The sequence below is a fragment of the Oncorhynchus nerka genome, linkage group LG13, assembly GCF_034236695.1.
Source record: "Oncorhynchus nerka isolate Pitt River linkage group LG13, Oner_Uvic_2.0, whole genome shotgun sequence".
Lineage (NCBI taxonomy): Eukaryota > Metazoa > Chordata > Actinopteri > Salmoniformes > Salmonidae > Oncorhynchus > Oncorhynchus nerka.
Genome location: NC_088408.1, coordinates 58,148,694 through 58,174,288, shown reverse-complemented (window position 1 = coordinate 58,174,288; position 25,595 = coordinate 58,148,694). Strand labels below are relative to the sequence as shown.

The window sequence follows — 25,595 nt, the reverse complement described above, 5'->3', positions numbered from 1 at the left end:
GAACACCATTCCAACAGTGAAGCACGGGGGTGGCGGCATCATGTTGTGGAGGTGCTTTGCTGCAGGAGGGACTGGTGCACTTCACAAAATAAATGTCAGGAAAATGATGTGGATATATTGAAGCAACATCTCAAGACATTAGTCAGGGAGTTAAAGCTTGGTCGCAAATGGGTCTTCCAAATGGACAGTTACCCCAAGCATACTTAAAGTTGTGGCAAAATGGCTTATGGACCTTGTAAGGATCCGACGGCGAGTGGAGACCTACAAACCGAACTCAGATACACCTGCTTTGTCAGGAGGAATGGGACAAAATTCACCCAACTTATTGTGGGAAGCTTGTGGAAGGCTACCTGTTCTGAAAGGCCCCAGAGTCTGCAACACCACTAAGCAAGCGGCACCATGAAGACAAAGGAGAAAACACCCAGAAAAAAACCATTGCATAATAAAATAAAAAATAAGCAAACATGTTTGATATTCGCCAAAAGGCATGTGGGAGACTCCCAAAACATACGGAAGAAGGTACTCTGGTCAGATGAGACTAAAATGTAGCTTTTGGGCCATCAAGGAAAACTCTATGTCTGGCGCAAACCCAACACCTCTCATCACCCCGAGAACACCATCCCTACAATGAAGGATGGTGGTGGCAGCATGATAAAATAATTTAAATGTTGAAAGATAATTATGAAATAATTCCAGTCTGAAACCTTCTAATTGTGTGAAATTCATTAGAATCATAAAATTATTAATCTGATGATGTGTGTAGTTTTAGTCAGAATTAGGGTAAAACAATATATCTGTATAGTGGAAAAACACAGACTGTCTGAGCAAAATTCGGTGCCGACCTGGCTAGGCTTCTGAGAGACTTGGGAGAGGACAGGGAGTACTTCTCAAGGTCTCAGGTCGGCTAGGCCTTTGAGAGATTTGGGAGAGGAGAGGGAGTACTTCTCAAGATCCCCCTAATCTCGGGGGAATGGAACTGTCAGCTGGGGTAATGATACAGTATGCGCGTAGGATACCTACTGTTTGTGTGGGAAGGTATGTGCGTAAGGAGCCAGTATAAAATGGATGGTTTTGTACAACTGCGGAGAGCACTCCCGTGAATAAACATTTTGACTATTATAGCTGGGCCTCCGTCTGTTTCATTCAACCAGAATCTTACAAACTCTGGGTTGCAGACTGAGTAGTTTAAATGAAGTGGTTTATGAACATTGAGAACATAATTCTCTTAATACAGCATCGTGCTGTGGGGATGTTTTTCATTAGCAGCGACTGGGAAAGTGGTCAGAATTGAAGGAATGATGGATGGTGCTAAATACAGGGAAATTCTTGAGGGAAACCTGTTTCCGTCTTCCAGAGATTTGAGACTGGGACTGAAGTTCACCTTCCAGCAGGACAATGACCCTAAGCACACTGCTAACGCAAAACTCAAGTGTTTTAAGGGGAAGCATTTAAATGTCTTGGAATGGCCTAGTCAAAGCCCAGACCTCAATCCAATTGAGAATCTGTGGTATGACTTAAAGATTTCTTTACACCAGTGGAACCCATGCAACTTGAAGGAAGGAGCAGTTTTGCTTTGAAGAATGGACAAAAATCCCAGTGGTTAGATGCTTTTCGAGACATACCCCAAGAGACTTGCAGCTGTAATTGCTGCAAAAGGTTGGCTCTACAAAGTACTGATTTTGGGGGATGAATAGTTCAGTGAATCAGATCCTCCTCTCCACCCTCTCCGAGTTGGGCATCTCCGGCGCGGCCCACGCTTGGATTGCGTCCTACCTGACAGGTCGCTCCTACCAGGTGGCGTGGCGAGAATCTGTCTCCTCACCACGCGCTCTCACCACTGGCGTCCCCCAGGGCTCTGTTCTAGGCCCTCTCATATTCTCGCTATACACCAAGTCACTTGGCTCTGTCATAACCTCACATGGTCTCTCCTATCATTGCTATGCAGACGACACACAATTAATCTTCTCCTTTCCCCCTTCTGATGACCAGGTGGCGAATCGCATCTCTGCATGTCTGGCAGACATATCAGTGTGGATGACGGATCACCACCTCAAGCTGAACCTCGGCAAGACGGAGCTGCTCTTCCTCCCGGGAAGGACTGCCCGTTCCATGATCTCGCCATCACGGTTGACAACTCCATTGTGTCCTCCTCCCAGAGCGCTAAGAACCTTGGCGTGATCCTGGACAACACCCTGTCGTTCTCAACTAACATCAAGGCGGTGGCCCGTTCTTGTAGGTTCATGCTCTACAACATCCGCAGAGTACGACCCTGCCTCACACAGGAAGCAGCGCAGGTCCTAATCCAGGCACTTGTCATCTCCCGTCTGGATTACTGCAACTCGCTGTTGGCTGGGCTCCCTGCCTGTGCCATTAAACCCCTACAACTCATCCAGAACGCCGCAGCCCGTCTGGTGTTCAACCTTCCCAAGTTCTCTCACGTCACCCCGCTCCTCCGCTCTCTCCACTGGCTTCCAGTTGAAGCTCGCATCCGCTACAAGACCATGGTGCTTGCCTACGGAGCTGTGAGGGGAACGGCACCTCAGTACCTCCAGGCTCTGATCAGGCCCTACACCCAAACAAGGGCACTGCGTTCATCCACCTCTGGCCTGCTCGCCTCCCTACCACTGAGGAAGTACAGTTCCCGCGCAGCCCAGTCAAAACTGTTCGCTGCTCTGGCCCCCCAATGGTGGAACAAACTCCCTCACGACGCCAGGACAGCGGAGTCAATCACCACCTTCCGGAGACACCTGAAACCCCACCTCTTTCAGGAATACCTAGGATAGGATAAAGTAATCCTTCTCACCCCCCCCTTAAAAGATTTAGATGCACTATTGTAAAGTGGCTGTTCCACTGGATGTCTTAAGGTGAACGCACCAATTTGTAAGTCGCTCTGGATAAGAGCGTCTGCTAAATGACTTAAATGTAAAATGTAAAATAGTTATGCACTCTCAAGTTTTCTGTTTTATGGTCGTATTTCTCCTTTGTTACACAATAAAAAATATTTAGCATCTTCAAAGTGGTAGGCATGTTCTTGAACTTCTTGACGCTACCCATCCCTTAAGCGGGATAATTGTCATCAGCAACCGTTGAATAGCATAGCGCCTCAGTCAAATAATATTCCTAAAAATATTCATATTCATGAAATCACAAGTGCAATATTGCAAAACACAGCTTAGCATTTTGTTAATCCGCCTGTCGTCTCAGATTTTGAAATTATGCTTTACAGCGAAAGCAATCCAAGCGTTTGTGTAAGTTTATCGATCACATGACAAAACATTAAGTACACCCCCACAGGTAGCTTGGTCACGAAAATCAGAAAAGCAATAAAATTAATCGTTTACCTTTGATGACCTTCGGATGTTTTCACTCACAAGACTCCCAGTTACACAACAAATGTTCCTTTTGTTCCATAAAGATTATTTTTATATCCAAAATACCTCAGTTTGTTTGGCGCATTATGTTCAGAAATCCATAGGAAAGAGCGGTCACGACAACGCAGACAAATTCCAAATAATTCCGTAATGTCCACAGAAACATGTCAAACGTTTTTTATAATCAATCCTCAGGTTCTTTTTAAAATATATAATTGATAATATATCAACCGCAAATGTCTTTCACAGTAGGAGAGGGAAAAGCAATACCTATCCAAACTCTGTTGCGCGAGCAAAACTCATGTGACCACTTGATGCGATGTTATTGTTCTGGCTCATTTTTCAAAATAAAAGCCTGAAACTTTGTCTGAAGACTGTTGACACCTTGCGGAAGGTGGAGCAATGGGAGGCTATGGAACATGTAGTTTTCAAAATAGAAGCCACTTCCTGGTTTGATTTTCTCAGGGTTTTGTCTGCAATATCAGTTCTGTTATACTCACAGACACTATTTTGACAGTTTTGGAAGCTTTAGAGTGTTTTCTATCCTAATCTGTCAATTACATGCATATTCTAGCATCTAGTCCTGAGAAATAGGTTGTTTACTTTAGGAATGTTATTTTCCCAAACATAAAAATAGTGGCCCCTAGCTTCAAGAGGTTAAATCAAATGATACAAACTCCCTCAAAAATGTATTTTAATTCCAGGTTGTAAGGCAACAAAATCGGAAAAATGCCAAGGGGGTGAATACATTCGCAAGCCACTGTATGTGCTGGGTTTCTTCCGATGGCATTGAGGAGTACACCACATCTGTCACTGGCTTCATCAATAGGTGCATCGATGACGTCGTCCCCACAGTGGCTGTATATACTCAACCCGACCAGGAGCCATGGATTACAGTCAACATCCTCACTGAGCTAAAGGGTAGAGCTGCCGCTTTCAAAGAGCAGGAGTTTATAAGAAATCCTGCTATGCCGTCCCTATTAACTATTACTGACTACAAAGGGAAGCACAGCCGCGAGCTTCCCAGTGAAACGAGCCTACCAGACGACATAAATTACCTTAATGCTCGCTTCGAGACAAGTCACACTGAAACATGCATGAGAGCATCAGCTGTCCCGGATGACTGTGTGATCACGCTCTCCGTAAGACCTTTAACTCTTGTGTAGTCTTAACATTCTGTATACTCCCCTTGTCCTAAGGGTAAAAAATGACCCGCCTTCACTAAACCCTTAAAATAATGCAAATGAACTGGATTTTAAACCCCAAATTTATTTTGCATGACAAATCAACCTGTCATCCATTACAAACCTGGTGAATATCTGGATTTCCCTCTTCACAATGCAGAAAGACTGCATTTAATCAGTGGACGCCACTCATTTTTATTACGACACACCTGTCATAATTGTTGTCTTTACGAAAGTAGAGGTTTATTATTATTATTGCTAAAGGTACTGCATAGGTGTAAGCATACATTTTTTAGCACTTTAGCACTTGTATAGCCTAAGAAAGTAGCAGAAATGTGCAGAAAGTAGTTTTGAATGCATTTTATTGAAGGGAAACGATAACCGTCTTGAACGTTTGTGTCAACATTGCGATATATTCTTATATACTGTACAGTGAGGAATTCAACTACAAAATACTAGTCTTCTCCCATTTTTTGAGCCATTTACCCCACTGACCCCACCCACAAGGTGTATAAATCAATAAACTCTAATTAGCACATGTAGGACAGTATGCAAGTGTGGGTGCATGGACATTACAGATGTATTTCTCTCATGTGCAACACATAGTATTTGTTCTATAGTCCTTTGGTGGGCAGAATTGGCATCTCCTTCTCTTGCCTGCCCCAGCTGCAGCCTCTGGTGGTTCAGTACAAGATTCAGCCCCCTGAACAGCTTTCACAATCCCCGCAGAGGCTGCTGTGGGGGGGAGGCTTCCTATCCTCACTATCACTGATTTCAGACGTTTTGTGCAGTGTGCTCAGGAGGACCACATTCCTGATCCTCTTTCGGGGGTGAGAAACTAGAGTGCCGATGGGGATGAAGGCAAACTTTATGAGAAGGCCACTCTCCCCTTGTTGCGAGGAGTGCAGGGGGGAGATCAGGCTTGTTTTTTCTAACTGTGCCAACCATGGTGATCTGCCTCTTCAGGAGCTGCTGGCTGAGTTCAATCAGTAGCATACATAATCTCAACGTGTGTGCGTGCGTGCATGCATGCGTATGTGTGTGTGGTTTTTGTGGTGTGTAAATGATTTTATAACTGCCTAACTGTCTAAGAAAATGCACCCTGGAGGTGTACATCTTTCATGGAAATATGAACAAAGACAATGTTTAACTTTTTCTAATGATGGGGTCACTCTAGTAAAAGTCATACATTTTTTTAAGGAGGTTTTCTCTGCTGATAAAAATAGTGGTGGGTCATTTTTGACCCTTAAGACAAGACAAGGGTTAAGCAGGTCAACATTCACAAGGCCGCAGGGCCAGACGAATTACCAGGACGTGTACTCTGACCAACTGGCAAGTCTCTTCACTGACATTTTCAACCTGTCCCTGACTGATTCTGTAATACCAAAATGTTTCAAGCAGTCCACCATAGTCCCTGTGCCCAAGAACACTAAGGTAACCTCCCTAAATGACTACTGACCCGTAGCACTCACGTTAGTAGCCGTGAAGTGCTTTGAAAGGCTGATCAGGGCTCACATCCACACCATTATCTCAGAGGCCCTACATCCACTCCATTTTGCATACATCCCCAACAGATCATGCAATCTATATTGCACTCCACACTTCCCTTTACCACCTGGACAAAAGGAACACCTATGTGAGAATGCTAATTATTGACTACAGCTCCACATTCTACACCATAGTGCCCTCAAAGCTCATTACTACGCTAAGGACCCTGGGAAAAAACACCTCCCTCTGGAAATGGATCCTGGACTTCCTGACGGGCCGCCCCCAGGTGGTAATGGTAATTAACAACAGAACCACCACACTTATCCTCAACACCGGGGTCCCTCAGGGGTGCGTACTCAGTCCCTTCCTGTACTCCCTGTTCACTCATGACTGCATGGCCAGGCACGACTCCAACACCATCATCAAGTTTGCCGATGACACAACAGTGGTAGGCCTGATCACTGACAATGACGAGACAGCCTATAGGGAGGAGGTCAGAGACCTGGTAGTATGGTGCCAGGACAACAACCTCTCCTTCAACGTGATCAAGACAAAGGAGCTGATCGTGGACTACAGGAAAAGGAGGACTGAGCATGCCCCCATTCTCCTCCTCGGGGCTGTAGTGGAGCAGGTTGAGAACTTCAAGTTCCTTGGTGTCCACATTAACAAAAAAGTATCATGGTCCAAACACACCAAGACAGTCGTGAAGAGGGCACAACAACACCTGTTCCCCTTCAGGAGTCATAATGTTCTACAGCTGCACTATCTCGAGCATCCTAATGGGTTGCATCACTGCCTGGTATGACAACTGTTCGGCCTCTGACCGCAATGCATTTCAGAGGGTAATGCGTACTGCCCAGTACGTCACTGGGTCAAGCTTCCTGCCATCTAGGACCTCAGTACCAGGCGGTGTCAGAGGAAGGCCCTAAAAATTGTCAAAGACTCCAGCCACCCTAGTCATAGACTGTTCTCTCTGCTACCGCACGGCAAGCAGTACCGGAGCGCCAAGTCTACAGCTTCTACCTCCAAGACATAAGACTTCTGAACAGCTAATCAATTGGCTACCTAGACTATTTGCATTGTCCCCCCTCTATTTTACACTGCTGCTACTCTATGTTCATTGTCTATGCATAGTCACTTTAACTCTACCTACATGTACTGTACATATTACCTCAATTACCTCAACTAACCGGTGCTCCTGCACATTGACTCTGTACCGGTACCCCCTGTTTATAGTCTCGCTATTGTTATTTTACTCCTGCTCTTTAATTACTTGTTACATTTATTTCTTATTTTTTAGGTATTTGTCTTAAAACTCCTGTCATTCGGGATGACGCTGGTGACCATACCCCATTCCGGAAGAGAAAGATCTCACAGGTAAACAAGTGAGAGGGTGGAATACACCCTCTCACTTGAGTCACTTAACAGTAGCAGTGAGTCAGACCTTCCTGTTCATACTTAACTTCTGAGGAAGGAATAGCCGGATGCATTTCCTGGCATATAGCCACTTAACCCCTAATGTTTCTCTGGGTACCATTATATATTCTTACAAGACACTAGATTTGATCAGAAGCAACTGCCAGACAGTCTGGCCAAAGTTTAGAGAAGATTTAGGAGGTCTGTGACGTGATATGGTTTTATTTGGAACATTGACTCGGAATTCAATATCTGTAGGGTTAGAGAGCAAGCCTCACATCCTTCAATTACTGATCTGGCTATCCTCACTCTAGAGTCAAGGTTGCTCTGTCAACATATCTGTTACCATCTCATCTAATGGACTTCCATATCTTCAGTCATGGGGTACATGCTTTCAAGTTGCTGATGTACATCTTTTGAGAGCATCAAAGGTTACAAAAAAAAATCAATAAGATTAGATGTGTATTATGCAGTATAATATTTCACTTGGAGTTGCACCTGCATTTAAATGTAATGCATTCCAAAGTTTGATCTGATTCAGCACATCAGTAAAATTGTTATATGATAACTCTCAAAAACATATACATTTTGATTTCTCCTGATCACCTGCCAGCGATCAGAACATAGGTAATGTCCTGTAGTGATAAATCATCAATGTGATATAACACTATTGTTCTACAAGAGTATCATTTACCTTTTGAGTGTAATTCTTTCCCCCCGCCTGGCGGTTTTCTAAAAGCAGCAGGCACATACACAGGTCGGGGTTTACTTGTTCCCTCTCACCTGACCCTTTACCCTCCCACTCGCCAAGTGCCCTTTTGGGTGGTGGTATACTACTTTTTCTCTATTCAGCTTTTGTAGTTGTTGTTCTGAACCCACTGCTCCCAAGTAGTCGTGACGTTGTTAAGTTTCTCATCCCTCATCCCTATTCTGTCCGTTGGTCTAACCTGTACGGGAACTCACCCACATAGCCTTATGAACTTCTTCCAGCCTGCCCTATACAGTGCCTTGCGAAAGTATTCGTCCCCCTTGAACTTTGCGACCTTTTGCCACATTTCAGGCTTCAAACATAAAGATATAAAACTGTATTTTTTTGTGAAGAATCAACAACAAGTGGGACACAATCATGAAGTGGAACGACATTTATTGGATATTTCAAACTTTTTTAACAAATCAAAAACTGAAAAATTGGGCGTGCAAAATTATTCAGCCCCTTTACTTTCAGTGCAGCAAACTCTCTCCAGAAGTTCAGCGAGGATCTCTGAATGATCCAATGTTGACCTAAATGACTAATGATGATAAATACAATCCACCTGTGTGTAATCAAGTCTCCGTATAAATGCTCCTGCACTGTGAATGTCTACTTAGTAGACATTTATAATTAAATGTGGAGTGGAGCTTTATAGTTCTGTAAATACATCACATGCCACGCATACCTTCAAAATTGTTCAGCAATCATAAGTTATTCGAAAAACACGGTTTCCATAATTTGTTGCAATAAAGAAGGTTTGACAAAATAAACATTCACCCCTGTAGAACGAATAAAAATGTTGTCGATCTCCTATATTTGCTGTTTCCATTACACTTGTAGCAATTACAATTTTTTTTGCGACATTGCTTTGTCAAATAACCTGGCTCAATGGAAACCTGCCTACTGACATCATGTGACAGTGCGCAAAGAACAGGGTCGAGAAGAAGGTCAGTATTCAAAATTCAGACGAGAGATTGCCACAAAATAAACAATGTTGTAGACGACAAAAAAAAGTAAACACAGCGGAGAAAAAGTCAGTTTCACATGCTACTTGTGTAGCTTTTTTGGATACATATTTTCTGCTTGATGATTTAGCATAGGTAGCTAGTTAGGTAGCTAGCTAGCTAGCTAGCACTTGCTAGAAAACTTTAGCTGGTGTTTTTGTTAGGCCTACCAACTAGGCTAGCTAGCTAGACTTTCATGCAATCTGTTGTACATGCTAGCTAACTAGTTTTCTAACCTTGACCAGCTAGCTAGCTATCTAAAGCTGGGAAATAGGCTATGCTATGGGCACTACTCGCTAGCTAGCTAACTGGGCTCGATTGTCTTATCTTCCCTGAACCTTGTTCTCAGGGTATCCGTACCCCAAGGGTATTCCCTATGTGAGATGCACCCTCCTAGCTAGCTACATGTATCAACACACACACAGTGAGTAACATCAGCTCCTTGTCAATTTAGCTAAACACTAGCCAAGTTATTAGTTTTAGTAAGCACTATTATTGCTAGCTTAATAGCATGACAAATAGCTGGGTAGCTAGCTATTAGCCTAAACTATATAATTCATGATGATGATAACTAGTATAGGGTAATATAGATTGTCTATGCTAAGTTGTCATACATTCTTCTCTACCACAGATTCCCACAAGGTCTAAGACTCCATCCAGGATGGGAAAATGCTTACAAGAAAGAAGTCAATGGAGACAGAATTGTCCATTTCCATTGTTGCTTGTAATATGGAAAGGGATAGAAAAAGACAATCCCATGTTTGTTGATTTATTATTTCAGCCGGAATGTTGAACGCTTCCAATGTTTTGAGTTGGCTATCTAGGCTACTCACTATAATATCCTCTTAAGGATCCACCTCTAACTGCCTGTAGCTCAGGACCTGTAGCAAGGATATGCATATCCTTGATACCATTTGAAGTTTTTGGAAATGTTCCTATATCAATCTTTAAGCAAGTGTGTATAGTTATCTAGGCAGTTGATTCTCTTTACAGAAGAGTTATAACAATGTGCTGTCATTTATTTTAGCAAGTGTATATAGCTAGTCAGGCACAAGGTAAGTGAAGAGAAAGGAGGAGCTTGGGGTTTATTTGATATTCACATCAGGTACACTAGAAGTAGGAAGCCATTCTCATTTGGCAAAATGTATTAAAACCAACAATGTGTTTGTATTTGCCTTCAACTATTTGTACTTGTGTATTTTTTTTAAACAGAGCAATCTCATAAGAGAACAGTCTGTATCTGTAATCTGCAGGTAATTGGTAGCATACATACATCAAATGTTCTTGGACAGAAGCATATGATGAGAAGCACTGTGTAAGCTGCCTATGGCTATGGTCCATCCAATCTTCAGACACCAGTGAGGGTTGGGCCACTAGCCAGACCCTTTAACAGCTGCCTTTTCTGCAGCAGCCAATGTGTGATAGTAAGTGTTACATGTGTGAAATAAAAATAAATAAAGTTCCACAGTCAATATTCTCCCAACAATGTTTCGGTTGTACCCATTTGAATTCTTTCTTTTTATACAGTTTACTTTCCATTAGTCAGCACCAAGATTTTTGGGTGTGTGTCAGTTCATGCTTTTTACTAGACATGTGAAGGATAAACCACCACTGGTTGGACACTTAGGGGATTAGGAGAAAGGATAACTTGTTACATGTGTTCGTTTTGTATTTTTTAAACAGTTCTTTGTGAGATTCTTACATCAGTTCGACACACTTAAGGAACAACAACAGCTGATTTTGCTACAGTTGAATGGTTGAACCCCGTCAGAGGTTCCGGACGTGACCGACCTTGAGTTTCCCGTGTCCTCACTTGAAGATAGTCAAGAAAAGGATTGCTGGGCAACCAGACCTAAAAAATAACCAGCTATGGGAAAATGTTAAATAATTAAATGTATTGATGAATAGTAATTCACCCGAACCAAGCCCCGTTTCAATCTGACCTGGAATTCCGTTCCACCTCGAAATTCCAGCCCTGGGTTTCCCATCCCCTTGGTGCTTTACCCCCTCTGATAAATAACCCTGTTCTGAGGCAGTACTATAATCACTATTATCTTCATGAGATACCAGTTTGTTATCTTTCAGATCACATCTTTTGGACTGGCTGGAGAAATGACAAAGGAGACCGTGTGAAGAATACTAACAAATACTGACAAATGCCCTGGCTTTGAAGATGAAATGGAGAGGGGCCTATGGGAAGCAGGCGTTCAAACCACTTGTCCTGAAAGGCATAGTTCTCAGTAACTTTGCTTTCAGAGCTACTGCATGGGGAAGACCGGAATAATTTCACAATTATACATTAATCATAAAACGAGTTAAATGTTTTTTACTCAGAGCATTCTCTCTCTCATTTTTCAAAGGTGCTGTCCGGTGAAACCACCATAGTACCAAAGCTTTTGATGGTGAAATTGAAAAATACATCAAGAGGTGGATGCAGCTGGCCTCTGACCTAGACGGGGGGAGAAAGAAGAGTGCGCGTCCGAGGGTGCGCTGTTAAAAAATTAAGACCAATTTGTTTTTAACCGTTTTCAATACTTCACATGTTATACATGATCAATTTACATTCGGAAAGTATTCTCACCCCTTTACTTTTTTCACATTTTGTTACGTTACAGCCTTATTCTAAAATTGATTGAATATTTTTTTACCCCTCATCCATCTACACACAATACCCCATAATGACGAAGCAAAAACAGGTTTTTAGAAATGTTTGTAAATGTATAAAATAATGAAATATCACATTTACATAAGTATTCAGACCCTGTACTTAGTACTTTGTTGAAGCAGTTTTGGCAGCGATTACAGCCTTGCTTCTTCTTGGTTATGAGGCTACAAAATTGGCACACCCGTATTTGGGGAATTTCTCCCATTCTCTGCAGATCCTCCCAAGCGCTGTCAAGTTGGATGGGGAGCATCGCTGCACAGCTATTTTCAGGTCTCACCAGAGATGTTCGATCGTGTTCAAGTCCGGGCTCTGGCTGGGCACTAAAGGACATTCAGAGACTTGACCCGAAGCCACTCCTGAGTTGCCTTGGTTGTGTGCTTAGGTTCGTTGCCCTGTTGGAAGGTGAACCTTTGCCCCAGTCGGAGGTCCTCAGCGCACTGGAGCAGGTTTTCATCAAGGATCTCTTTACTTTTCTCTGTTCATCTTGACTAGTCTCCCAGTCCCTACCCTGAAAAAAATCCCCACAGCTGTCACCACCATGTTTCACCGTAGGGATAGTGCCAGGTTTCCTCCAGGCGTGACGCTTGGCATTCAGGCCAAAGAGTTCAAACTTGGTTTCAGCAGACCAGAGAATCTGGTTTCTCATGGTCTGAGAGTCCATTAGATGCCTTTCGACAAACTCCAAGCGGGATGGCATGTGCCTTTTCCTGAGGAGTGGCTTCCGTCTGGCCACTCTACCATAAAGGCCTGATTGGTGGAGTGCTGCAGAGATGGCTGTCCTTCTGGAAGGTTCTCCCATCTCCACAGAGGAACTCTTGAGCTCTGTCAGAGTGACCATCGGTTTCTTGGTCACCTTGATTGCTAATTTTGGCTGGGCGTCCAGCTTTAGGAAGAGTCTTGGTGGTTCCACACTTGAAAGCTTTTAAGAATGATGGAGACCACTGTATTCTCGGGACCTTCAATGTTACATAAATGTTTTTGGTAGCCTTCCCCAGATCTGTGCCTCGATACAATCCTGTCTCGGAGCTCTATGGACAATTCCTTCATGGCTTTGTTTTTGCTCTGACATGAACTGTCAACTGTGGGACCTTATATAAACAGGTGTGTGCCTTTCCAAATCATATCAAATCAAGTAAATCTACCACAGGTGGTCTCCAATCAAGTTGTAGAAACATCTCATGGATGTTCAATGCTAACAAGATGCACCTGAGCTCAATTTCAAGTCTCATGGCAAAGGGTCTGAATACTTGTGTAATTAATCTATTTCTGTTTTTTATTTGTAATACATTTGCAAACATTTCTAAAAACATGTTTTCGCTTTGTCTTTGTAGGGTACTGTATGTAGAATGATGAGGGAAAAAAATATTTAATCCATTGTAGAACAAGGCTGTAACGTAACAAAATGCGTAAAAAGGGAAGGGGTCTGAATACTTTCCGAATGTACATTGATGTTCAGAAGAACTTAACCCTTGTGCAGGGTTCATGTTTTTGTTATTATGCATTATGCATGGTCTCTCCTATCATTGCTATGCAGACGATACACAATTAATCTTCTCCTTTCCCCCTTCTGATGACCAGGTGGCGAATCGCATCTCTGCATGTCTGGCAGACATATCAGTGTGGATGACGGATCACCACCTCAAGCTGAACCTCGGCAAGACGGAGCTGCTCTTCCTCCCGGGGAAGGACTGCCCGTTCCATGATCTCGCCATCACGGTTGACAACTCCATTGTGTCCTCCTCCCAGAGCGCTAAGAACCTTGGCGTGATCCTGGACAACACCCTGTCGTTCTCAACTAACATCAAGGCGGTGGCCCGTTCTTGTAGGTTCATGCTCTACAACATCCGCAGAGTACGACCCTGCCTCACACAGGAAGCAGCGCAGGTCCTAATCCAGGCACTTGTCATCTCCCGTCTGGATTACTGCAACTCGCTGTTGGCTGGGCTCCCTGCCTGTGCCATTAAACCCCTACAACTCATCCAGAACGCCGCAGCCCATCTGGTGTTCAACCTTCCCAAGTTCTCTCACGTCACCCCGCTCCTCCGCTCTCTCCACTGGCTTCCAGTTGAAGCTCGCATCCGCTACAAGACCATGGTGCTTGCCTACGGAGCTGTGAGGGGAACGGCACCTCAGTACCTCCAGGCTCTGATCAGGCCCTACACCCAAACAAGGGCACTGCGTTCATCCGCCTCTGGCCTGCTCGCCTCCCTACCACTGAGGAAGTACAGTTCCCGCGCAGCCCAGTCAAAACTGTTCGCTGCTCTGGCCCCCCAATGGTGGAACAAACTCCCTCACGACGCCAGGACAGCGGAGTCAATCACCACCTTCCGGAGACACCTGAAACCCCACCTCTTTCAGGAATACCTAGGATAGGATAAAGTAATCCTTCTCACCCCCTTAAAAGATTTAGATGCACTATTGAGAAGTGGCTGTTCCACTGGATGTCTTAAGGTGAACGCACCAATTTGTAAGTCGCTCTGGATAAGAGCGTCTGCTAAATGACTTAAATGTAAATGTAAATGTTATTCACCCAATGTTTGCGGGTCTGATGGATCCACAACATAATTCAGTTTTTAAAACAATACAGCCATAACAATTTATGTAAAAATATTTAATACTTAGATTTTGACTTATATCAATTGCAAGCAATATAGACAGCATACATGATTAATATTTGCCATTTTTAAAATAATTTTTAAAATGTATTTTACCTTTATTAAACTAGGCAAGTCAGTTAAGAACAAATTCTTATTTTCAATGACGGCCTAAGAACAGTGGGTTAACTGCCTTTTTCAGGAGCAGAACGACAGATTTACCTCTGCTAGATCACATTTATAAATAAAAGCGCTATTAGTTTTTTTTTCATTATAAAGATATGGGTGGAATAAATCATGTTTATTTTGAACAAATATACATTAAACGAGGTTTTCATCACTATTGATGTTTATTGCTTTGAACTGAACAAATTGGAAGGACACATTTTACATTAATGATTTTATGGAAATGATGAATGAGCCCCATTGAACGCAAATTAAGGCCGGCCTACACACCACATGAGGGACAGAGTTTTGTGTGAGTGTTTCTTGCACTTGATGCATATGTACTGTGTCTTCCTGTCCATCTTGGGTCCACACACATGGCAGCGTTTCTTAATGCTACTGGCTACAATCTAGAATGAGGAAAACACTTCGTTCAGGAATTGTACTGACATCTCACTCACATATATAGTTACAGCAGGCCAAGGTTGGAGAGTCACACACACACATGCAACATCGTCACTCACACTAACTTCTGGTGTTGGAGTTGTTGGTTCTGTGGGTGGGGCGGATGGGGCACCAGCATCCTCCTCTTGAATCCTCACGATGGCTGCAGAAGCTGGGGTCTTACCAATGCCTTGCCCAGCTCCTCGAGAAAGAGCCGTCTCCACTGGAGCTTCCGTCTGTTCCAATCTGGGATCAATGCCATCCAGATGACAAACGCGTTGCTTGCTGAGATGTTGAAGAATATCACAAGTGGCCAGTGTAGGGTTCTTTTTTTCCAGCTGTAGCCAGTCACCAGTTTGTCTGAATTGTCCACCCCTCCTTTTGTAACATTGTAATCCATTATGATTTCTGGATTTTGATGTTCCTGGTCTGGTTTTTGATGTTCCTGGCCACAGATTCTCCCGCGTCCTAATAAGTACCACGTTTAGCCTTTTTTGACACATAGGACACGAGGGACGTGCCGGCCGTGAACACAGACTTAGAGCAATTGATAGGCCTGTTCCGTGTATTCAACAGCTGAGGTGGGAACTCTGGCTTGTTTTTTTCGTACTGTTCCTACCATCGCTAACTACCTCTTGAGGAGCTCCAGTCCCAGCATCTGCGAAGTAAAGAAGTTATCAAATGTGATGTTGTGGTGTCCCTGTGTCACGTGCAGGACAAACCACATCCCTTGGTTCTTCTCAGGGGCTCCTCCACCTGGCTTCCCGTATACACTTGCAGGTTCCACGCATATGATGAAGCAGCATCACAGGCAGCCCACATCTTGATTCCATATTAGACGGTATGTACTGCCTGAAAGGGCAGCCGCCACTAAATGGCATAAGCTGCTCCTCAACAGTAACGTTGGGTCCAGGGTTGTAAAACACTGACCTGATTGCAGCTAGCTTGTCTCTCTGCCGCCGTGCTGGTCTGGTGTCTTGGTTATCGAAGCGGATAATCCTGGAAATAATGTGGAAGTTTTTTAGAGACATTGGCGACCGGAAACGTTCTCTGCCAGTTTCTGCGTCCCACAGGGATCCTGTGGATTCCCAATTGGATCTGAAAACACCAGCAATGATAAGACTCCAAAGTATGCATGTAAATAAGTTTGGTCCATCTCCTTCAATCTCTCTCATAAAAACACACCTTCCCTCCAAATTAGTGCAGTCCAGATTGATTTTCTGGATGGTGTCTGGGGTGAACAGTTCAAAAGAATAATTTATGTCCTGCACATGAGTAACCATCATCCGCGTCGGCCTTGGTTGAATCCTTATCACATTGGCAGCATGCTGGGTGGCTCATTTCTTGGGCAAGAAGACCATTCAATTTCACAATTTTTTGACATACAGTGGGGAGAACAAGTATTTGACACACTGCCGATTTTGCAGGTCTTCCTATTTACAAAGCATGTAGAGATCTGTAATTTTTATCATAGGTACACTTCAACTGTGAAAGACGGAATTAGTTAGTTTTTCTTTAAGAAGCCCTCCTGTTCTCCACTCATTACCTGTATTAACTGCACCTATTTGAACTAGTTACCTGTATAAAAGACACCTGTCCACACACTCAAACAGACTCCAACCTCTCCACAATGGCCAAGACCAGACAGCTGTGTAAGGACATCAGGGATAAAATTGTAGACCTGCACAAGGCTGGGATGGGCTACAGGACCATAGGCAAGCAGCTTGGTGAGAATGCAACAACTGTTGGCGCAATTATTAGAAAATGGAAGAAATTCAAGATGACGGTCAATCACCCTCGGTCTGGGGCTTAAAGCAAGATCTCACCTCGTGGGGCATCAATGATCATGAGGAAGGTGAGGGATCAGCACAGAACTACACCGCAAGACCTGGACAATGACCTGAAGAGAGCTGGGACTACAGTCTCAAAGAAAACCATTAGTAATACACTACGCCGTCATGGATTAAAATCCTGCAGCGCACACAAGGTCCCCCTGCTCAAGCCAGCGCATGTCCAGGCCCGTCTGAAGTTTGCCAATGACCATCTGGATGTTCCAGAGGAGGAATGGGAGAAGGTCATGTGGTCTGATGAGAAAAAAATAGAGCTTTTTGGTCTAAACTCCACTCGCCGTGTTTGGAGGAAGAAGAAGGATGAATACAACCCCAAGTACGCCATCCCAACCATGAAGCATGGAGGTGGAAACATAATTCTTTGGGGATGCTTTTCTGCAAAGGGGACAGGTCGACTGCACCGTATTGAGGGGAGGATGGATGGGGCCATGTATCGTGAGATCTTGGCCAACAACCTCCTTCCCTCATTAAGAGCATTGAAGATGGGTCGTGGCTGGGTCTTTCAGCATGACAATGACCCGAAACACACAGCCAGGGCAACTAAGGAGTGGCTCCGTAAGAAGCATCTCAAGGTCTTGGAGTGGCCTAACCAGTCTCCAGACCTGAACCCAATAGAAAATCTTTGGAGGGAGCTGAAAGTCTGTATTGCCCAGCGACATCCCCGAAACCTGAAGGATCTGGAGAAGGTATGTATAGAGGAGTGGGCCAAAATCCCTGCTGCAGTGTCTGCAAACCTGGTCTAGAACTACAGGAAACGTATGATCTCTGTAATTGCAAACAAAGGTTTCTATACCAAATATTAAGTTCTGCTTTTCTTATGTATCAAATACTTATTGCATGCAATAAAATGCAAATGAATTACTTAAAGATCATACAATGTGATTTTCTGGATTTTTGTTTCAGATTCTCAGGACGAGAAACAACCTTGTCCCTTTGCAATATATTCAGTTGAAGTTGAAGTGTTCCTAAGATAAAAGTTAAAGACCTCTACATGCTTTGTAAGTAGGAAAACCTGCAAAATCGGCAGTGTATATCAAATACTTGTTCTCCCCACTGTACATATTTCTCCTCCTGCAGGCTGCTGTTGAGCTGGTCTCTGGTGTGCTGGTCGTGGGGCTGGCTGAGGGTCAATCTCACCCTCTTCTTACAACTCACTGTCAGACTCCGAATTGACAGAGACATGATCCTCAAATTTGGAAAAATCTTCATCTTCCAAAGTAGAAGACGCTCCTTCCACCCTAGCCTCTCTCTCTGCAAAAATGTTTTCTAAGGCACTCTGAGCAAAGTTTAATTTGCCGTACTGATTGATTGTGGTAAGGAGCCACACATGCAAAGCTATTTATTTGTTGTGTCACTCCCCCAATTTGCACCTGACTGGGGTAGAGTGTGGGAAAATACCTTTTATTGTTTTGTGTGTTTTTTTACAATGTATTGGAATAATGTATTGTAATAACATTGTGCAGGTTCCCGTAAGACATTGTGTAGTTTCACACACTACAAAGGGTAAAGAGTGCGAGAAAAGCAAGCGAAGACAGACAGGCAGGGAGACAGACATGTTATTGGTGCTATGTTGAACAGCAGGCCCAGAGAGGAGGAAGACAGAGTGAAGGCACACAGCAGACCTTTTTGTTTCATTTTTTACTTGTTTTCACCTACACACACACTTTTCCACCTATTTATTACCCTCGGGTCCAGTGGACCCAAACACCACATATGCAATACAAATGTGACAGGGGAATGCACAGTGTGCATTCAATGAAAATGTGTTATTTTACATGTTATTCACAAAAATGGAGCCAAGGCCAATGAGTCTCAGGTTGAGAAAATAATGAATGAATGTATCATTTTTATTTTAGGGAACATTGAAAATAGGTCCCACAGACCTGGACACCACACAAGGGTTAAAGCCACACTAATTTGACTACATTGGGTAGTCAAAAACATTTGTGACAGAAGTGAACTCATTATTCACATAGAGATAGCAAAAAAATAAATGTATCTAAGCCTACGCTGTGATCAAAATGCAGAAAAGAGAGAGCGCTGCTTTGGCATCAAGTATGAAGACAAAGATAGGTTTTCATCAGAGAACGGGGTTTACCTTATAGCGACCAAATGAAGTTGCAGCTCTGTAAAAACATACTTCAAATTCAAGGCACTCTCGTGGAAAAGTTTAAAACCCTTTATTTTAGTGGCTATTGCAAAGTGACATTGTGACATGTGACATTGTGGAATAGGACCATCATTGTGAGATGTTTTCACATCGTATTTCATTACAACCATCAGAGGTTGCATGTTCAAATTGAAATATCTTTCCTGTTACAGCAAATCTGTGCAATGAGTACTTGTCTACGTGTAAATTTTTTAAGGTTGTTATTAGAGGTCGACCGATTAATCGGAATGACCGATTAATTAGGGCCGATTTCAAGTTTTCATAACAATCGGAAATCTGTATTTTTGGACACCGATTTGGCCAATCTTTTAATTTTCATTTGATTTTTTATTTCATCTTTAATCAGTTAAGAACACATTCTTATTTTCAATGACGGCCTAGGAACGGTGGGTTAACTGCCTCATTCAGGGGCAGAACGACAGATTTTCACCTTGTCAGCTCAGGGGATTCAATCTTGCAAACTTACAGTTAACTAGTCCAACACTAACTACCTGCCTCTCATTGCACTCCACGAGGAGACTGCCTGTTATGCGAATGCAGTAGGCCAAGGTAAGTTGCTAGCTTGCATTAAACTTATAAGAAACAATCAATCAATCATAATCACTAGTTAACTACACATGGTTGATGATATTACTAGTTTATCTAGCATGTCCTGCATTGCATATAATCGATGCGGTGCGTATATTTGCTCCAATGTGTACCTAACCATGAACATCAATGCCTTTCTTAAAATCAACACACAGAAGTATATATTTTTAAACCTGCATATTTAGCTAAATGAAATCCAGACAATATTAACCAGGTGTAATTGTGTCACTTTTCTTGCGTTCATTGCACGCAGGGTCAGTGTATATGCAACAGTTTGGGCCGCCTAATTTGCCAGAATTTTACATAATTATGACATAACATTGAAGGTTGTTCAATGTAACAGGAATATTTAGACTAATGGATGCCACCCCTTAGATAAAATACGGAACGGTTATGAGCGGTGGTAGGCAGCAGCAGGCCCGTAAGCATTCATTCAAACAGCACTTTAGTGCGTTTTGCCAGCAGCTCTTCGTTATGACTTCAAGCCTATCAACTCCTGCTAAACTCTAATAGCGTTTCAAGCGTCACTCGCTCTGAGACTCGCTCTGAGACTTGGAGTGGTTGTTCCCCTTGCTCTGCATGGGTAACGCTGCTTCGAGGGTGGCTGTTGTCAATGTGTTCCTGGTTCGAGCCCAGGGAGGAGCGAGGAGAGGGACGGAAGCTATACTGTTACACTGGCAATACTAAAGTGCCTGTAAGAACATCCAATAGTCAATGGTTTAATGAAATACAAATGGTATAGAGAGAAATAGTCCTATAATTCCTATAATAACTACAACCTAAAACTTCTTACCTGGGAATATTGAAGACTCATGTTAAAAGGAACCACCAGCTTTCATATGTTCTCATGTTCTGAGCAAGGAACTTAAACGTTAGCTTTCTTACATAGCACATATTGCACTTTTACTTTCTTCTCCAACACTTTGTTTTTGCATTATTTAAACCAAATTAAACCAAACGTTTCATTATTTATTTGAGGCTAAATAGATTTTATTGATGTATTATATTAAGTTCAAATAAGTGTTCATTCAGTATTGTTGTAATTGGCATTATTACAAATAAAACATTTAACAATCGGCCGATTAATCGGTATTGGCTTTTTTTGGTCCTCCAATAAACGTTATCGGCATTGAAAAATCATAATCGGTCGACCTCTAGTTGTTATAGCTGTTTTATATTTTGATATATTATAATGCAACCGAATTGAAACCATCAGTGGGGGGATGGGTAATATTATACTGAACAAAAATATAAACTCAACATGTAAAGTCTTGGTCCCATGTTTCATGAGCTGAAAGAAAAGATCCCAGAAATGTTCCATACGCAACAAAAAGCTTATTTCTCTCAATTGTTATGAACAATTTTGTTTTACATAGCATTTGTTAGTAAGCATTTCTCCTTTGCCAAGATAATCCATTCACCTGACAGGTGTGGCATATCAAGAAGCTGATTAAACCGCATGATCATTACACAGGTGCACCTTGAGTTGGGGAAAATAAAAGGCCACTCTAAAATGTGTAGTTTTGTCACAAGCACAATGCCACAGGGAGTGTGCAATTGGCATGCTGACTGCAGGAATGTCCACCAGAGTTGTTGCTAGAGAATTGCATTTTTATTTTTTATTTATTTCACCTTTATTTAACCAGGTAGGCTAGTTGAGAACAAGTTCTCATTTGCAACTGCGACCTGGCCAAGATAAAGCGTAGCAATTCGACACATACAACAACAGAGTTACACATGGAATAAACAAAACATAGTCAATAATACAGTAGAACAAAATAAAACAAATTTGACACATACAGTCAGTGCAAATGAGACATACAGTCAGTGCAAATTAGGTTAGGTTAAGTTAAGGAAATAAATAGGCCATGGTGGTGAAGTAATTACAAAATAGCAATTAAACACTGAAATGGTAGATTGGCAGAAAATGAATGTGCAGGTAGAGATACTGGGGTGCAAAGGAGCAAAATAAATAAACAAATAAATACCAGTATGGGGATGAGGTAGGTAGATAGATGGGCTATGTACAGGTGCAGTGATCTGTAAGCTGCTCTGACAGCTGCTGCTTAAAGCTAGTGAGGGAGATGTGAGTCTCCAGCTTCAGAGATTTTTGCAATTCGTTCCAGTCATGGGCAGCAGAGAACTGGAATGAAAGACGACCAAAGGAGGAATTGGCTTTGGGGGTGACCAGTGAGATTTATCTGCTGAAGCGCGTGCTACGAGTGGGTGCTGCTATGGTGACCAGTGAGCTGAGATAAGGCGGGGCTTTACCTAGCAGAGACTTGTAGATAACCTTTAGCCAGTGGATTTGGCGACGAGTATGAAGCGAGGGCCAACCAATGAGAGTGTACAGGTCGCAATGGTGGGTAGTGTATGGGGCTTTGGTGACATAACGGATGGCACTGTGATAAACTGCATCCAGTTTGTTGAGTAGAGTGTTGGAGGCCATTTTATAGATGACATCACCGAAGTCGAGGATCGGTAGGATGGTCAGTTTTACGAGGGTATGTTTGGCAGCATGAGTGAAGGATGCTTTGTTGCGATATAGGAAGATGATTCTAGATTTAATTTTGGATTGGAGATGCTTACTGTGAGTCTGGAAGGAGAGTTTACAGTCTAACCAGACACCCAGGTATTTGTAGTTGTCCACGTATTCTAAGTCAGAGCCTTCCAGAGTAGTGATGCTGGACGGGCGGGCAGGTGCGGGCAGTGATCGATTGAATAGCATGCATTTAGTTTTATTTGTGTTTAAGAGCAGTTGGAGGCCACGGAAGGAGCGTTGTATGGCATTGAAGCTCGTCTGGAGGTTAGTTAACACAGTGTCCAAGGAGGGGCCAGAAGTATACAGAATGGTGTCGTCTGTGTAGAGGTGGATCAGAGAATCACCAGCAGCAAGAGCAACATCATTGATGTATACAGAAAAGAAAGTCGGCCCGAGAATTGAACCCAGTGGCACACCCATAGAGACTGTCAGAGGACCGGACAACAGTCCCTCCGATGTGACACACTGAACTCAGATAAGTAGTTGGTAAACCAGGCGAGGCAATCATTTGAGAAACCAAGGCTGTCGAGTCTGCCAATAAGAATGTTGTGATTAACAGAGTCGAAAGCCTTGGCCAGGTCGATGAATACGGCTGCACAATACGGCTGTCTCTTTTCGATGGAGATTATGATGTCGTTTAGAATGTTCACTTCTATATCATAGGCCGCCTCTAAAATCATTTTAGAGAATTTGGCAGTGTGTTTAACCGACCTCACAACCACAAACCACGTGTAACCACGCCGGGCCACTACCTCCACATCTGACTTCTTTACCTGTGGGATCATCTGAGATCAGCCACCCGGGCAGCTGAGGAAATTGTGGGTTTGCACAACCAAAGAATTTCTGCGCAAACTGTCAAAAACCGTCTCAGGGAAGCTCATCTTCTTGCTCTTCGTCCTCATCAGGGTCTTGACCTGACTGCAGTTCGGCGTTGTAACCGACTTCACTGGGCAAATGCTCACCTTCGATGGCCACTGGCATACACGGTTTCAAATGAATCCCGGTTTTGTATGTCGTCGTGTGGGCGAGCGGTTTGCTGATGGCAGTGTTGTTAACAGAGTGCCCCATGGTGGCGATGTTGCATTTAGACTTTTGTTCAGTGTAGTGAATTTGCATCTGCCCACTTCTGGGGGGAATCTGGCAAGACACCAGGCAGTTTCGGCTTAGTTCTGACAGATGATTCTGAGCAGTCATTCAATATGACGTCAGGCCAATCCCGGCAGCCAAACACTGGCTGATTAAATCAGTTCTGATGCACCGGAATGTGTCCACAATTGGGCTGCATCCACTTTGCTAGCTGGGGTACTTGTGGATTTATCCTCTCACTTGGATGGAAAGGTCCAGGTTGCCATATTGGGTAACATACACATTAATTATAAATACACCCGTATAGTAGACCCCAGTCAGTGAGGTTGACCTATATCTAATCTGTTTATGTAAACTCAACCAAGTTAACCCAGATGGTACACTTTTTGGGGGCACGTGCTGGCAACAACACTGAGTGGAGATTCCACAGGTAGGTAATTAGAGCCAATTGAGCCTCCAACCTTCGTAATATCGGACACCCAGCCCACCTGTCCACAAGAGATAACAACCTTGCTACAGTTGTTACTGAATCGGATGGAACTGAGTAAAAACAAAAACACTAGATTGGTGAATTTAGTGTAAACGTACCCATTTTTAACAAGCATGGTAACAAGCATTCGTTGTTACACCTCTGTAATTACAGACTGCAGTTACCACCAGTACATGTTGTTATTACAGTGTAACTATGAGTTATTAAAATTAGCTACAATACTTGTTACAGTGTAATTACACTGCAATAAGGACCCATTCAAATGAAGTATTACCATTTTAACTTTACTATTTTTTAACACACAAAAAAACTATTTTATTAATTGTTAATTTAAATTAGTTAATTAATTAATTGTTGGCTGGGCTCCCTGCCTGTGCCATTAAACCCCTACAACTCATCCAGAACGCCGCAGCCCGTCTGGTGTTCAACCTTCCCAAGTTCACTTACGTCACCCCGCTCCTCCGCTCTCTCCACTGGCTTCCAGTTGAAGCTCGCATCCGCTACAAGACCATGGTGCTTGCCTACGGAGCTGTGAGGGGAACGGCACCTCAGTACCTCCAGGCTCTGATCAGGCCCTACACCCAAACAAGGGCACTGCGTTCATCCACCTCTGGCCTGCTCGCCTCCCTACCACTGAGGAAGTACAGTTCCCGCTCAGCCCAGTCAAAACTGTTCGCTGCTCTGGCCCCCCAATGGTGGAACAAACTCCCTCACGACGCCAGGACAGCGGAGTCAATCACCACCTTCCGGAGACACCTGAAACCCCACCTCTTTAAATAATACCTAGGATAGGATAAAGTAATCCTTCTCACCCCCCCCCCCCTCCTTAAAAGATTTAGATGCACTATTGTAAAGTGGCTGTTCCACTGGATGTCATAAGGTGAACGCACCAATTTGTAAGTCGCTCTGGATAAGAGCGTCTGCTAAATGACTTAAATGTAAATGTAAGAATGTATTCAAATCACGCTGCGCCTTGGTCTCTTCACTATGACGAATGTGACATGAGTAAACACTGGAATTGATTTTTCCATACTCCAAACATACGCTCGACCATCCCTCTCATAAAATATGAGCTTGGTTGTATCTTTGCTGCTCAGCAGTTGTGGGATTTATGTATGGAGTTAAAAAAATATACTGTTACCATATTGTCACGACTTCCACCGAAGTCGGCTCCTCTCCTTGTTCGGGCGGCGTTCGGCGGTCGACGTCACCGGCTTTCAATCCACTGCCGCTCCATTTTTCATGTATCGATTTGTTTTGTCTTGTTCCCTGCACACCTGGTTTTCATTCACCAATCAATCCATATAAACTTTTGTTATTTTCTTTTCTTATTTCCCACCTCAATTTGAAAATAAATTCATAGAAAATCCTACAATGTGATTTTCTGGATTTTTTTTCTCATTTTGTCTGTCATAGTTGAAGTGTACCTATGATGAAAATTACAAGCCTCTCATCTTTTTAAGGGGGAGAACTTGCACAATTGGTGGCTGACAAAATACTTTTTTGCCCCACTATACATATGAGATGAGTAAGGTAGGGTATGAAAACATTATATAAAGTGGCATTGTTTAAAGTGGCTAGTGATACATTTAATTACATCAAGATGGCAAGATACAGTAGATGGTATAGCGTACAGTATATATATATATATATATATATATATATATGAGACGAGTAATGTAGGGTATGTAAGCATTATATAAAGTGGCTAGTGATAAATTGATTACATAAATGTTTCCATTATTAAAGTGGCTAGAGTTGAGTCAGTATGTTGGCAGCAGCCATTC

At 43.1% G+C, this 25,595-nt stretch overlaps 1 long non-coding RNA gene across 2 annotated transcripts; it reads left to right on the top strand.

Moving 5' to 3' along the window:
• The first annotated feature begins 9,099 nt into the window (after window positions 1-9,099).
• Window positions 9,100-10,686, top strand: LOC115140538 (uncharacterized). Of its 2 annotated transcripts, none has more exons than XR_003865253.1 (2): window positions 9,100-9,157; window positions 9,846-10,686. It is a non-coding gene; the product is annotated as an uncharacterized LOC115140538 (long non-coding RNA). The 2 variants fall into 2 exon arrangements; XR_003865254.1 differs by lacking the exon at window positions 9,100-9,157 and adding an exon at window positions 9,165-9,638.
• The last annotated feature ends 14,909 nt before the right edge of the window (window positions 10,687-25,595 follow it).